The sequence below is a fragment of the Rhinopithecus roxellana genome, chromosome 17, assembly GCF_007565055.1.
Source record: "Rhinopithecus roxellana isolate Shanxi Qingling chromosome 17, ASM756505v1, whole genome shotgun sequence".
NCBI lineage: Eukaryota > Metazoa > Chordata > Mammalia > Primates > Cercopithecidae > Rhinopithecus > Rhinopithecus roxellana.
Window position 1 is genome coordinate 55,283,714 of NC_044565.1, and position 11,495 is coordinate 55,295,208.

At 50.1% G+C, this 11,495-nt stretch overlaps 1 long non-coding RNA gene across 1 annotated transcript; it reads right to left on the minus strand.

Moving 5' to 3' along the window:
- Window positions 1-577: 577 nt before the first annotated feature.
- LOC115894343 lies at window positions 578-3,722 on the minus strand. The gene is made up of 3 exons (XR_004054453.1): window positions 3,673-3,722; window positions 3,024-3,132; window positions 578-1,410 (listed from the first exon to the last, which is right to left on the minus strand). It is a non-coding gene; the product is annotated as an uncharacterized LOC115894343 (long non-coding RNA).
- Window positions 3,723-11,495: the final 7,773 nt, after the last annotated feature.

Consider the following 11,495-nt stretch of genomic DNA (forward strand, 5'->3'; position numbering starts at 1 on the left):
CATACATGCACACACAACACATTCTCCACATACCACACACATACATGTACACACAACACATGCACATACTTCACACACCAGACACCACATGCAACACACTTCACACACCACACACATGCATAAACCCATACAGCACACACCACAGACATGCATCACACGCATATATGCACACACACAATACATGCATACACACAGATGCTCTGCACACCACAAATATACATGCACACCCAAACACATTCTCCACACACCACACACATGTATCACACATGCATAAACCCATACACATACAGCACACACTACAGATGCATCACACACATGCACACACGTGCATACTCTACACACCACACATACATCATACATGCACACCCATACAACATTCTCCACATACCACACACATGCATCACGCATACATACATGTACACACAACACATGCACACACTCCACACACCACACATGCATAAACCCATACACTCATACAGCACACACCTGACATGCATCGCACGCATATATGCACACACACAACACATGCATACACACTTTGCACACCACACACATATGCATGCACACCCAAACACATTCTCCACACACCACACACATGCATCACACATACATATGCATGCACACACATCCAATGCAGCTTCTGGGAGGAAGAAGTGATGATATCCAGAAAGCCACCTGGCATGGCCCCAACTCCATCCCTGAGGCTCAGGGAAGGATGTAAAACTTCAGCAAGCAATGTTTGTGCAACCCCCAAACTTACCCCTCTTATTTCTATGTCTCTCAACACAGGTTATTCTGAGGCAAAGGGATACTATCAGTGACTTACATTTTAGTGAGAATTTTAGCACTAAGATTTTAAGCAAGACTTTCCACTGCTCTCTTCTAATACAGCGAGTCTTTTGTAATGTGGCTTCATCATGTAATGGGGAATTTATAGCTCATGTAACTTCACTTTCCATATAGTTTAAAAATCAACATAACGCTGTAAGTGTAAGATAAAGGAGAAATAAAATGAAGGAAATTTATAATATATAACATGCACTTTAATATGACAGTGATCATTGACAACTGCCTAGAAGGTTGGTTACGGTTGCCTAATGCCTGCTAATGAAGATAAAAAGAAGTAAAGCAATTGTCAACAGAACAGTCTCAATGCTTTTTATTTCTAGTTCCTATTTTGAAGGAGTGACTAACACATCCTGAGCAGGGTTTTGGAAGGTGTAGTGATCTTTGTGCAATGTGGAAAACCTTGGTATAAAGTCCCTGTGAAATTAAATAATTCAGACCTAAAGCTGTTGAAAGCCGAGATCATTTTGCGCCTTGAGAGGAACATGGCTGTGTGGCCCGAGTCATGTGGTGTGAAGCTGCAACTTCTTTGATTCTAGGTTAAATCTCTTCCTCATTCTTGTCCTGTAAATGATTAGGAAGGACTGAATGGCCACAGAGGTGAGACCCCTCCAGAGGATGACCCCTCCTTGTGGAAAGTTAAAGCGAGTTTCCTTGGAATGTAGCAAGCTGTGAGCAATCAAGTGAAACAGATTTAACTTGTGACCTCCTTGGAAAAGGCCGCAGCCCTGTTATACTTCTGTCTCTACTTATAAAATGAAACTTTAACTTCTCACTTTAAAAGCAGAGCCCATTCGTCTAGAGTCTGTTTCCCAGGTGACGACCCTCAAGCTTTGCACTCACATAAACTCTATACTGAATCACCTTTTCCAAATTTCATGATTGAAGATTGACATTTTGCTAACCACAAAGGGATGTGAAGTGGGCCTCCAGCGATCCCTGTTACATCACCAACAGCCAGAGCCATGCTGTCAGCACACACGGTGTGGGTTCACCTGGCCTCGCTGGAGTCAACAGGGACCTCTGGGAAGAACCTTCTCAGGTCCGAACCTCCCAGCTTGTTGAAGTTCGGACTTTTATTTGAGCCACACAAATTGCTAACTCGATAGGGTTGGAAGACCTACTGCAAGTTTGGAGTTTTGTTTGTTATTCTTTAGGGATTCTGCTGACCCCAGATTCAAGACTTTGATTTTTTTTTTCAGAGGTTAAGGTTCTGTTTTAAATTACTCATTAGAGTTTCTAGAACTTTTTCTCCCATTTGAAATTTTGGTCAGGGAGAAAACAGTTTCTCTTTGAAAAGAGAAATTGAAGCTTTGTGGATTGAGCAAAATGTGTAATGTTCAAAACTGGCCAGATTCTGAAGGCCGATTCAATAAACAAATCTAAACTTTCTTCTTGAGTGACCAGAATTATAAAAGGTCCTCTAGGAGGCCGAGGTAAGCCCCAGAAGGGAAGGACAGTGTTCCTCCGAACTGAAAAAGGCTCCAAATGATAGTCACGTGTGCCGCGTTAATAAACAATGAAGAGGCTTTTATGAGAAAGGCTGCATTACAGGCTCCTATGGCCTCAGACAGACTCGCTGCAGCTGCAGAGGGAACCATCGCAAAGACTGAACGTCATGTCCCGAACCCAGATGAATCAGATAATGACCTTAAATTAAATACTGATATGAAAACCCAATAACCAAACTTTCAGATCCAACACTCTCTCCACACAGTTGGTTAAGCAACTGGTGTGGGTCTTGGGGAACTTGGCGGAAGAAGCTATTAATCAGTCGTTGGCTGGATTCTAGCCTGTTTTGTCTTCACTGCACTGGCGTTGGTGTGCAATGGAGTCAATCCACAACTGAAGATGCTAAAATAATCGTCACTCACAGAATCCCATTAACGGACGATGCAGCTGTGTAGCCTGACCCAGGTCACCACGTCACTTCCTTCATGTGGCTCCAGGTTCGGCCTATACCCCATCAGTTCTGTATAGCTTGTCTCCCATTGGCCCTAGCCATGGGAGACAACATCCTAGGAATGAACCTTCCTAGATATGTGGGACTAAGCCCCTACACATACAGAGATCCCAAACCATCTGCACTCAGCTGCTAAGCCTTCTTCAAAAGCTCATGTTGAAAAGGGGGCGATGTGAAATTAAATAATCCAAATTGAAAGCTGTCAGGACTGTACCTGATTTTGAGCCTTGAGAGGAGTGTCGCTGTGGGGCCTGTGTCACATGGCGTGAAGCTGCACCCTTCTGCTTCTTTATTCCGGGTCAAATCTCTCCCTCATTCTTGTCCTATAACGATTAGGAAAGACTGAATAGCACCAGAAGTGAGATCCCCCTCAAGACCATTACCCTTCTTTATGGAATGTTAAAACAATCTTCCTTAAAGTATAGTGAGCTATGACCAATCAAGTCCAATCGCTATAACCTATGTCCTGATCTTGTTGGAAAATGCTGCAACCTGTCAAACCTCTGCCTCTGACTATGTAAATGAGACTTTAACTTTCCATTTTGGGAGTCTGTGTTTCCTATGTGGCTATCCTCAAACTTCGTGTTCAAATAAACATCATATTTTTGGATTCTCAGTATTTAAGCTTGAGCACTGCAAAGACACATAATCATGTTTATGTGCTGTCAGCATTCTATAGACGTTTAGTGCAATTAAAATTGTGAAAAGGGCCAGGTGCAGTGGCTCATGCCTGTAATCCCAGCACATTGTGAGGCCGAGGTGGGCAGATCATCTGAGGCCAGGAGATAGACACCGGCTTGGCCAACGTAGTGAAACCCCATCTTACTAAAAATACAAAAATTAGCTGGCGTGGTGGTACATACCTATAATCCCAGCTACTAGGGAGGCTGAGGCAGGAGAATTGCTTGAACCTCGGAGGTAGAAGTTGCAGTGAGCCGAGATCGCGCCACTGCACTCCAGTCTGGGCGACAGTGAGACTCCATCTCAAAAAAAAAAAAAAAAAAAAAGTGAAAAGACTTTTTGTCTCAGTGCACATTACAACTACTCAAACTAGTTATGCGTCTATTTTTCTTGCCGTTTTTTCAGTTTCTGCAGGAGGTGGCTGCCCTGTGCTGGTCAGGATGTCAAGCACCTTGGGACTCTGCCCATTAAACCACCGCGGATTTCCTCCTCGTTATTGCGACAATTCCATCCCCAGAAATATTCCACGTGCTTGGGGTGGCGGCCTCTCTTCCTAGGGAGACTGTCGGAGCTTCCTTTTAAACAGACTCTGCCCTGTCTCTGAGAAGACGTTCAGGTGCTGAGCACGCGGAGGGCGGGGGGTGGGGGACATGAGACTGCAGGCAGCTCTCTAGAGCCCTCTTCACACGTGGGTCGTCAGCCACCGACTTCTGGATCTCTGCGAGTGGGAACTGCACAGGCCGGGATGTTGGTTGGGGTCATTGCACCGAAAAGTGTTCCATGTGCAATGTGGTTAGAATCTTGTCACCCTGGGAACTGGAAGGTCTTTAAGATCGTGGCACCCCACCCCTCCACCATGCAGATAGGGGACCTCAGGCCCTCAGGGGGATAAGAAGGATCAGGCTTTGGGAGAGATTAAGGAGAGCCAAGTGCAAAATTCAGGGTCTCTGGAGCCCTGGGGTGGAGCCTCACCCTCACCCTGGCCCCGGCGTCCTCAGCCTGTGGGCACCCAACTGCTCTGACGCAGCAACTGGCACGACCACCAGCCCCAAGGAGCGGCAGCGTGTTTCCAGGGTTAGGAATCACCCGGGAGACAGTGATTCAGACTCCGGGCTCCGCAGAAGCCTGCAGGGACCTCGTGGAAAGGAAGCTTTGTCCTGAGGCTGCGCTTTGGGAAGACGCAGGGCGGCCACAAGGCGGCGCTGCAGAGCCGCGTCTCCGGCCGCAGGTGCCCGCGCTGGGGAGCAGGAAGCCAGGCTGGGTCATCCTGGCGCTGTCACTGCGGGAGGCAGAGACCCCTCATCCCCCAAAGATGGAGGGGCTGGATTCCACCAGCAGCGGAAAGCGTCATTCCAGCGGCTGAGCCCATCTCTCCGCCCTTAAAAATCAAGCCACATCTTAGGACAGTATCAGGCTTGCGAAGGAAGCGTCCAGGGGTGGCCCACGTGGGATGGATGGTGAGACCGTGGCCCCCCTCGGTCCAACCTCACAGCCTCTCCGCTCTCCCCACTTCCGAGGCAGATTTCTGGGAAATTGGGAGTTCAGAGGGAGGAGAAATAAGTCGTTTGTCAGCAGCCTGCTCCCTGATCTCCAAGGTCCCTTCCTGAAGGACAGGTGCTCCTCACACGGCCAAGCCTGGCCTGGTCCAGGTCTCTCTGCCCAGCAGCCCTGTGCTCTGTCTCTCCCTTTCCCCTTTTCCCCCTTTCCTCCCTCCCTGCCTCCCTCCATTTCTCCTTTCCTTCCTTCCTTCCCTCCCCGCACAGGATCTGCTATTCCTTAACTGTGAAACGCGGGCACAGGGCCTGTGATTGCACACTGGGTGACAGCAGTAGCAGTGCTGTCAGGCAGGTCTCAACAGAACCGGGTCAAAGTCCTCCAGCCCAATGGGTCCAGCTCAGTCAGGCTCTGCTGGTCTACAGGAGCCCAGCCCTGGAGCAGGGACATCTTTGCACCAACAGTGTTGCATGAGATGGGCTGGGGTGAGTGCCCAAAGCCAGGGGCTGATGGAGGGCTGGGGACCCACCAGGAGAAGCCCTGCTGTCAGCTGCAGAAGAGAAGCAGCAGGTGTCAGATGTCTGGAGAGGGGGCGGGGGAGGGGTCCTGTGGCAGGTGGAACTTGTCCCTGAAGAGGCAGGTATCTGGAGAGCAGGAAGGGGATCCTATGGCAGGTGGAACTTGTCTCTATTTACCTGGCTGGGGTGGGGCCACAGCACAAACGGATGCCATGAAGAATTCGAACCAATCTGGAAACTGTGCATCCACCTCTGCACCATGCCTGTTCTGCACCATATGGCTGCTCTCTGCCTCCCTCTGGGCCAAGGCTTACCTGCCCTGCAGCCTCAGAATGTCAGCCCGGTTTCCATGAGAAGGACCTAGAAGCCACTGAGTAACTACTATGGGGGGGCACTGTAGTCATCTCTCTGCTTGGATTATCTCATGAAACTTCTCAATGGGAGCCACGCGTGAGCTTGAGTTGCAGCTGCCATCTTGAATTTTAAGAAGAAAAGAGGAAAGGAGGGAAAGACGGAGGAGGGGAGGAAGAAAGAAGAAAAGGAAGGAAGGAATGGAAGGAGAGAGGAAGGGAGGGAAGGATGGATGGATGGGGGAGGCAGGAAGATTTAAGAAAAAGGGAATAAATGCATTGACTAGGTTAAGGTGAAGAACCTTCGTCTGGAAAGTGTTTTCTTGAATAATAAGATGGAAGACCTATTTATCCCATTACAACACTAAGGACACTCAGAGACAAAGTCTGTCTTAGCTAATAAGTCTTAGCTAATACTGAAGGTTTGGAAAAAACCTAATTTACAAGTACAATTTTTTTCCTCCCCACCCAAGGTCAGATCAGATCTTGCCCATCAAATCTTGGCCTGTCTGCTTTTCTTTTTGGGATGGTCATTTTTATGCTCTCCCTGGAGCACCTGTTAAGTATGGATCATTGCTCTAGGAAAAGAGCTGCCAGGCTCCAGCTGCTCCGGGATCCAATTACTTACCAGGACTGAGGACTAGGGGTCTTCCGCGGACAGGTGCTGGCCCCAGGGACTGCGCCCAGCCTGGGATGAAACTCGCTCCTGTAGAGACCAAGGGTGGGTGAGGGGAGGCGGCAGGGATGTGGAGCCAGTCCATCCCGGAGACGGTTTCCTTCTCACCTGTTGCAAGGCTCGTGGCGGACACTCCTGCACCCAAAGTCACACCAACAAGAGGAGGGCCAAACACGCGTGTTTGGCCAAGTCCTTCTACCACACATGAGGACCCAAGGCCCTGGGAAACGGAATTCTTCTGCTAAGCCTGAGGAAGGAAGCAGGAGCCAGGGAGTTCTGAGAGTGGACAGAAAGGCATGCCCTGGAGCTGGTGAGCCGGGAGCCCGGCCAGGCCCCTTGGCAGAATCCTTCTTGGGTCTGTGCTGGGATCGTCCCCTGGGTGCTGGGCAGGACACGGACACTCGAGGACTTTCCTGGGAGAAGCAGGGAGGCAGAGAGCTACCCTCCCAGGTTTTATGGCTTTTGCTTTCAGGGAGAAGAGCCCTAGTTTCCATGATGCCTTTTGTGGGAAGAAGGAGGGTGAAGGCCGGAGCAGACTTCTCGCTTCTGTGGACTTCCGGGTCTCCCTCAGCTCAAAGCAGGCCATTCACCAAGGTGTTGCATTTGGGGTATTGCGTTTTGAACCCCGATGGAGGAGTTAGAAAATGCATATGAAATTGCCTGCAAGAATGGCAGAGTCACGAAAAGTGCATTACATTTTTTTTAGTGGTAAAGCAAAGAGTCAGGCTCTGACCGCTGTTTCACTCTGTACTTCAAAGATTCCCAAGAGGCGAGTTCCCTCGGTTTATTTTAAACAAGCTATTTAATGCTGTCTTATGATTTCATTGAGTTTTTATGTACATAAGTTAAACACTGACTAAAAATACTTATCCTTAAATAGTCTGTCACTGACCAATGAAGTGTCATTTTTTCTTGGCACAGTTCTTTTTTTTCTTTTCTTTTTTTTGAGACAGAGTCTCACCCTGCCGCCCAGGCTGGAGTGCAGTGGTGCGATCTCGGCTCACTGCAAGCTCCGCCTCCCAGGTTCACGCCATTCTCCTAGCTCAGCCTCCCGAGTAGCTGGGACCACAGGTGCCTGCCACCACGCCCGGCTAATTTTGTGTATTTTTAGTAGAGACAGGGTTTCACTCTGTTAGCCAGGATGGTCTCGATCTCCTGACCTCGTGATGCGCCCACCTCAGCCTCCCAAAGTGCTGGGATGACAGGCGTGAGCCGCGCGCAGCCAGGGGAGTTTTTAAGAGTTGATTCCCCTTCACTGATAGGGTGAAAAAAAGCCCTTCCGTTCTCCTAAACAGGAGTGGTGGTGTGACATCTCTGTGTGCAGGTGTGGTTTGTGTTGTATCTGTGTGGTGTGTGTGCAGGTGTGGTGTGTGTGTGGTAGGAGGTGTGAGTGATTTTTGGCTGGCTGTGGGGAAGGTGTGTGTGGTGTGTGTGTGCTGGGTGGTGTGTGATTTTTGGCTGTGTGTGGTGTGTGTGTGTGGTGGGTGGTGTGAGTGATTTTTGGCTGTGTGTGGTGTGTGTGTGTGGTGGGTGGTGTGTGATTTTGGCTGTGTGTGGTGTGTGTGTGGTGGGTGGTGTGTGATTTTTGGCTGGGTGTGTGGTGTGTGTGTGATGGGTGGTGTGAGTGATTTTGGCTGTGTGTGTGGTGTGTGTGTGGTGGGTGTTGTGAGTGGTTTTTGGGTGTGTGTGTAGTGTGTGTGGTGGGTGGTGTGAGTGGTTTTTGGGTGTGTGTGTAGTGTGTGTGTGTGGTGGGTGGTGTGTGATTTTTGGCTGTGTGTGTGGTGGGTGGTGTGTGTGTGTGATGGGTGGTGTGAGTGGTTTTTGGGTGTGTGTGTAGTGTGTGTGTGGTGGGTGGTGTGTGATTTTTGGCTGTGTAGTGTGTGTGTGGTGTGTGTATGGTGGGTGGTGTGAGTGGTTTTTGGGTGTGTGTGTAGTGTGTGTGTGTGGTGGGTGGTGTGAGTGATTTTGGCTGTGTGTGTGGTGTGTGTGTGGTGGGTGGTGTGAGTGATTTTGGCTGTGTGTGTGGTGTGTGTATGGTGGGTGGTGTGAGTGGTTTTTGGGTGTGTGTGTGGTGTGTGTGTGGTGGGTGGTGTGTGTGTGATGGGTGGTGTGAGTGATTTTGGCTCTGTGGGTAGTGTGTGTGTGTGGTGGGTGGTGTGTGATTTTTGGCTCTGTGTGTGTAGTGTGTGTGTGATGGGTGGTGTGAGTGATTTTGGCTGTGTGTGTGGTGTGTGTGTGGTGGGTGGTATGAGTGGTTTTTGGGTGTGTGTGTAGTGTGTGTGTGGTGGGTGGTGTGTGATTTTTGGCTCTGTGTGTAGTGTGTGTGTGTGGTGGGTGGTGTGAGTGGTTTTTGGGTGTGTGTGTAGTGTGTGTGTGTGGTGGGTGGTGTGTGATTTTTGGCTGTGTGTGTGGTGGGTGGTGTGTGTGTGGTGGGTGGTGTGAGTGGTTTTTGGGTGTGTGTGTGGTGTGTGTGTGGTGGGTGGTGTGAGTGGTTTTGGCTCTGTGTGTGTAGTGTGTGTGTGGTGGGTGGTGTGTGATTTTTGGCTCTGTGTGTGTAGTGTGTGTGTGGTGGGTGGTGTGTGATTTTTGGCTGTGTGTGTGGTGGGTGGTGTGTGTGTGGTGGGTGGTGTGAGTGATTTTGGCTCTGTGTGTAGTGTGTGTGTGTGGTGGGTGGTGTGAGTGATTTTGGCTCTGTGTGTAGTGTGTGTGTGTGGTGGGTGGTGTGTGATTTTTGGCTGTGTGTGTGGTGGGTGGTGTGTGTGTGATGGGTGGTGTGAGTGATTTTGGCTGTGTGTGTGGTGTGTGTGGTGGGTGGTGTGAGTGGTTTTTGGGTGTGTGTGTGGTGTGAGTGGTGGGTGGTGTGTGATTTTTGGCTCTGTGTGTAGTGTGTGTGTGTGGTGGGTGGTGTGATTTTTGGCTCTGTGTGTAGTGTGTGTGTGTGGTGGGTGGTGTGAGTGGTTTTGGGTGTGTGTGTAGTGTGTGTGTGGTGGGTGGTGTGAGTGGTTTTGGGTGTGTGTGTAGTGTGTGGTGGTGTGGGTGGTGTGAGTGGTTTTGGCTCTGTGTGTGTAGTGTGTGTGGTGTGGTGGTGTGAGTGGTTTTTTGGCTCTGTGTGTATGTGTGTGGTGTGGTGGTGTGAGTGATTTTGGCTGTGTGTGTGGTGTGTGTGTGGTGGGTGGTGTGAGCGGTTTTTGGGTGTGTGTGTAGTGTGTGTGGTGGGTGGTGTGAGTGGTTTTTGGGTGTGTGTGTAGTGTGTGTGGTGTGGTGGTGTGTGTGTGATTTTTGGCTGTGTGTGTGGTGGGTGGTGTGTGTGTGATGGGTGGTGTGAGTGATTTTGGCTGTGTGTGTGGTGTGTGTGTGGTGGTGAGTGGTTTTTGGGTGTGTGTGTAGTGTGTGTGTGGTGGGTGGTGTGTGATTTTTGTCTCTGTGTGTAGTGTGTGTGTGTGGTGGGTGGTGTGAGTGGTTTTTGGGTGTGTGTGTAGTGTGTGTGTGTGGTGGGTGGTGTGTGATTTTTGGCTGTGTGTGTGGTGGGTGGTGTGAGTGGTTTTTGGGTGTGTGTGTGGTGTGTGTGTGGTGGGTGGTGTGAGTGGTTTTGGCTCTGTGTGTGTAGTGTGTGTGTGGTGGGTGGTGTGTGATTTTTGGCTCTGTGTGTGTAGTGTGTGTGTGGTGGGTGGTGTGTGATTTTTGGCTGTGTGTGTGGTGGGTGGTGTGTGTGTGGTGGGTGGTGTGAGTGATTTTGGCTCTGTGTGTAGTGTGTGTGTGTGGTGGGTGGTGTGAGTGATTTTGGCTCTGTGTGTAGTGTGTGTGTGTGGTGGGTGGTGTGTGATTTTTGGCTGTGTGTGTGGTGGGTGGTGTGTGTGTGATGGGTGGTGTGAGTGATTTTGGCTGTGTGTGTGGTGTGTGTGGTGGGTGGTGTGAGTGGTTTTTGGATGTGTGTGTGGTGTGAGTGGTGGGTGGTGTGAGTGGTTTTGGCTCTGTGTGTATGTGTGTGTGTGGTGGGTGGTGTGAGTGGTTTTGGGTGTGTGTGTAGTGTGTGTGTGGTGGGTGGTGTGAGTGGTTTTGGGTGTGTGTGTAGTGTGTGTGTGGTGGGTGGTGTGAGTGGTTTTGGGTGTGTGTGTAGTGTGTGTGTGGTGGGTGGTGTGAGTGGTTTTGGGTGTGTGTGTAGTGTGTGTGTGGTGGGTGGTGTGAGTGGTTTTGGCTCTGTGTGTAGTGTGTGTGGGTGTGTGTGTAGTGTGTGTGTGTGGTGGGTGGTGTGAGTGATTTTGGCTCTGTGTGTAGTGTGTGTGTGTTGTGGGTAGTGTGTGATTTTTGGCTCTGTGTGTAGTGTGTGTGTGTGGTGGGTGGTGTGAGTGATTTTGGCTGTGTGTGTGGTGTGTGTGGTGGGTGGTGTGAGTGGTTTTTGGATGTGTGTGTGGTGTGAGGGGTGGTGTGAGTGGTTTTGGCTCTGTGTGTATGTGTGTGTGGTGTGGGGTGTGAGTGGTTTTGGCTCTGTGTGTAGTGTGTGTGGGTGTGTGTGTAGTGTGTGTGTGTGGTGGGTGGTGTGAGTGATTTTGGCTCTGTGTGTAGTGTGTGTGTGTTGTGGGTAGTGTGTGATTTTTGGCTCTGTGTGTAGTGTGTGTGTGTGGGGGTGGTGTGAGTGATTTTGGCTGTGTGTGGTGGTGTGTGGTGGTGGTGTGAGTGGTTTTTGGATGTGTGTGTGGGTGAGTGGTGGGTGGTGTGAGTGGTTTTGGCTCTGTGTGTGTGGTGTGTGTGGTGGGTGTGTGAGTGGTTGGGTGTGTGTGTAGTGTGTGTGGTGGGTGGTGTGAGTGGTTTTGGGTGTGTGTGTAGTGTGTGTGTGGTGGGTGGTGTGAGTGGTTTTGGCTCTGTATGTATGTGTGTGTGTGGTGGGTGGTGTGAGTGGTTTTGGGTGTGTGTGTAGTGTGTGTGTGGTGGGTGGTGTGAGTGGTTTGGGTGTGTGTGTAGTGTGTGTG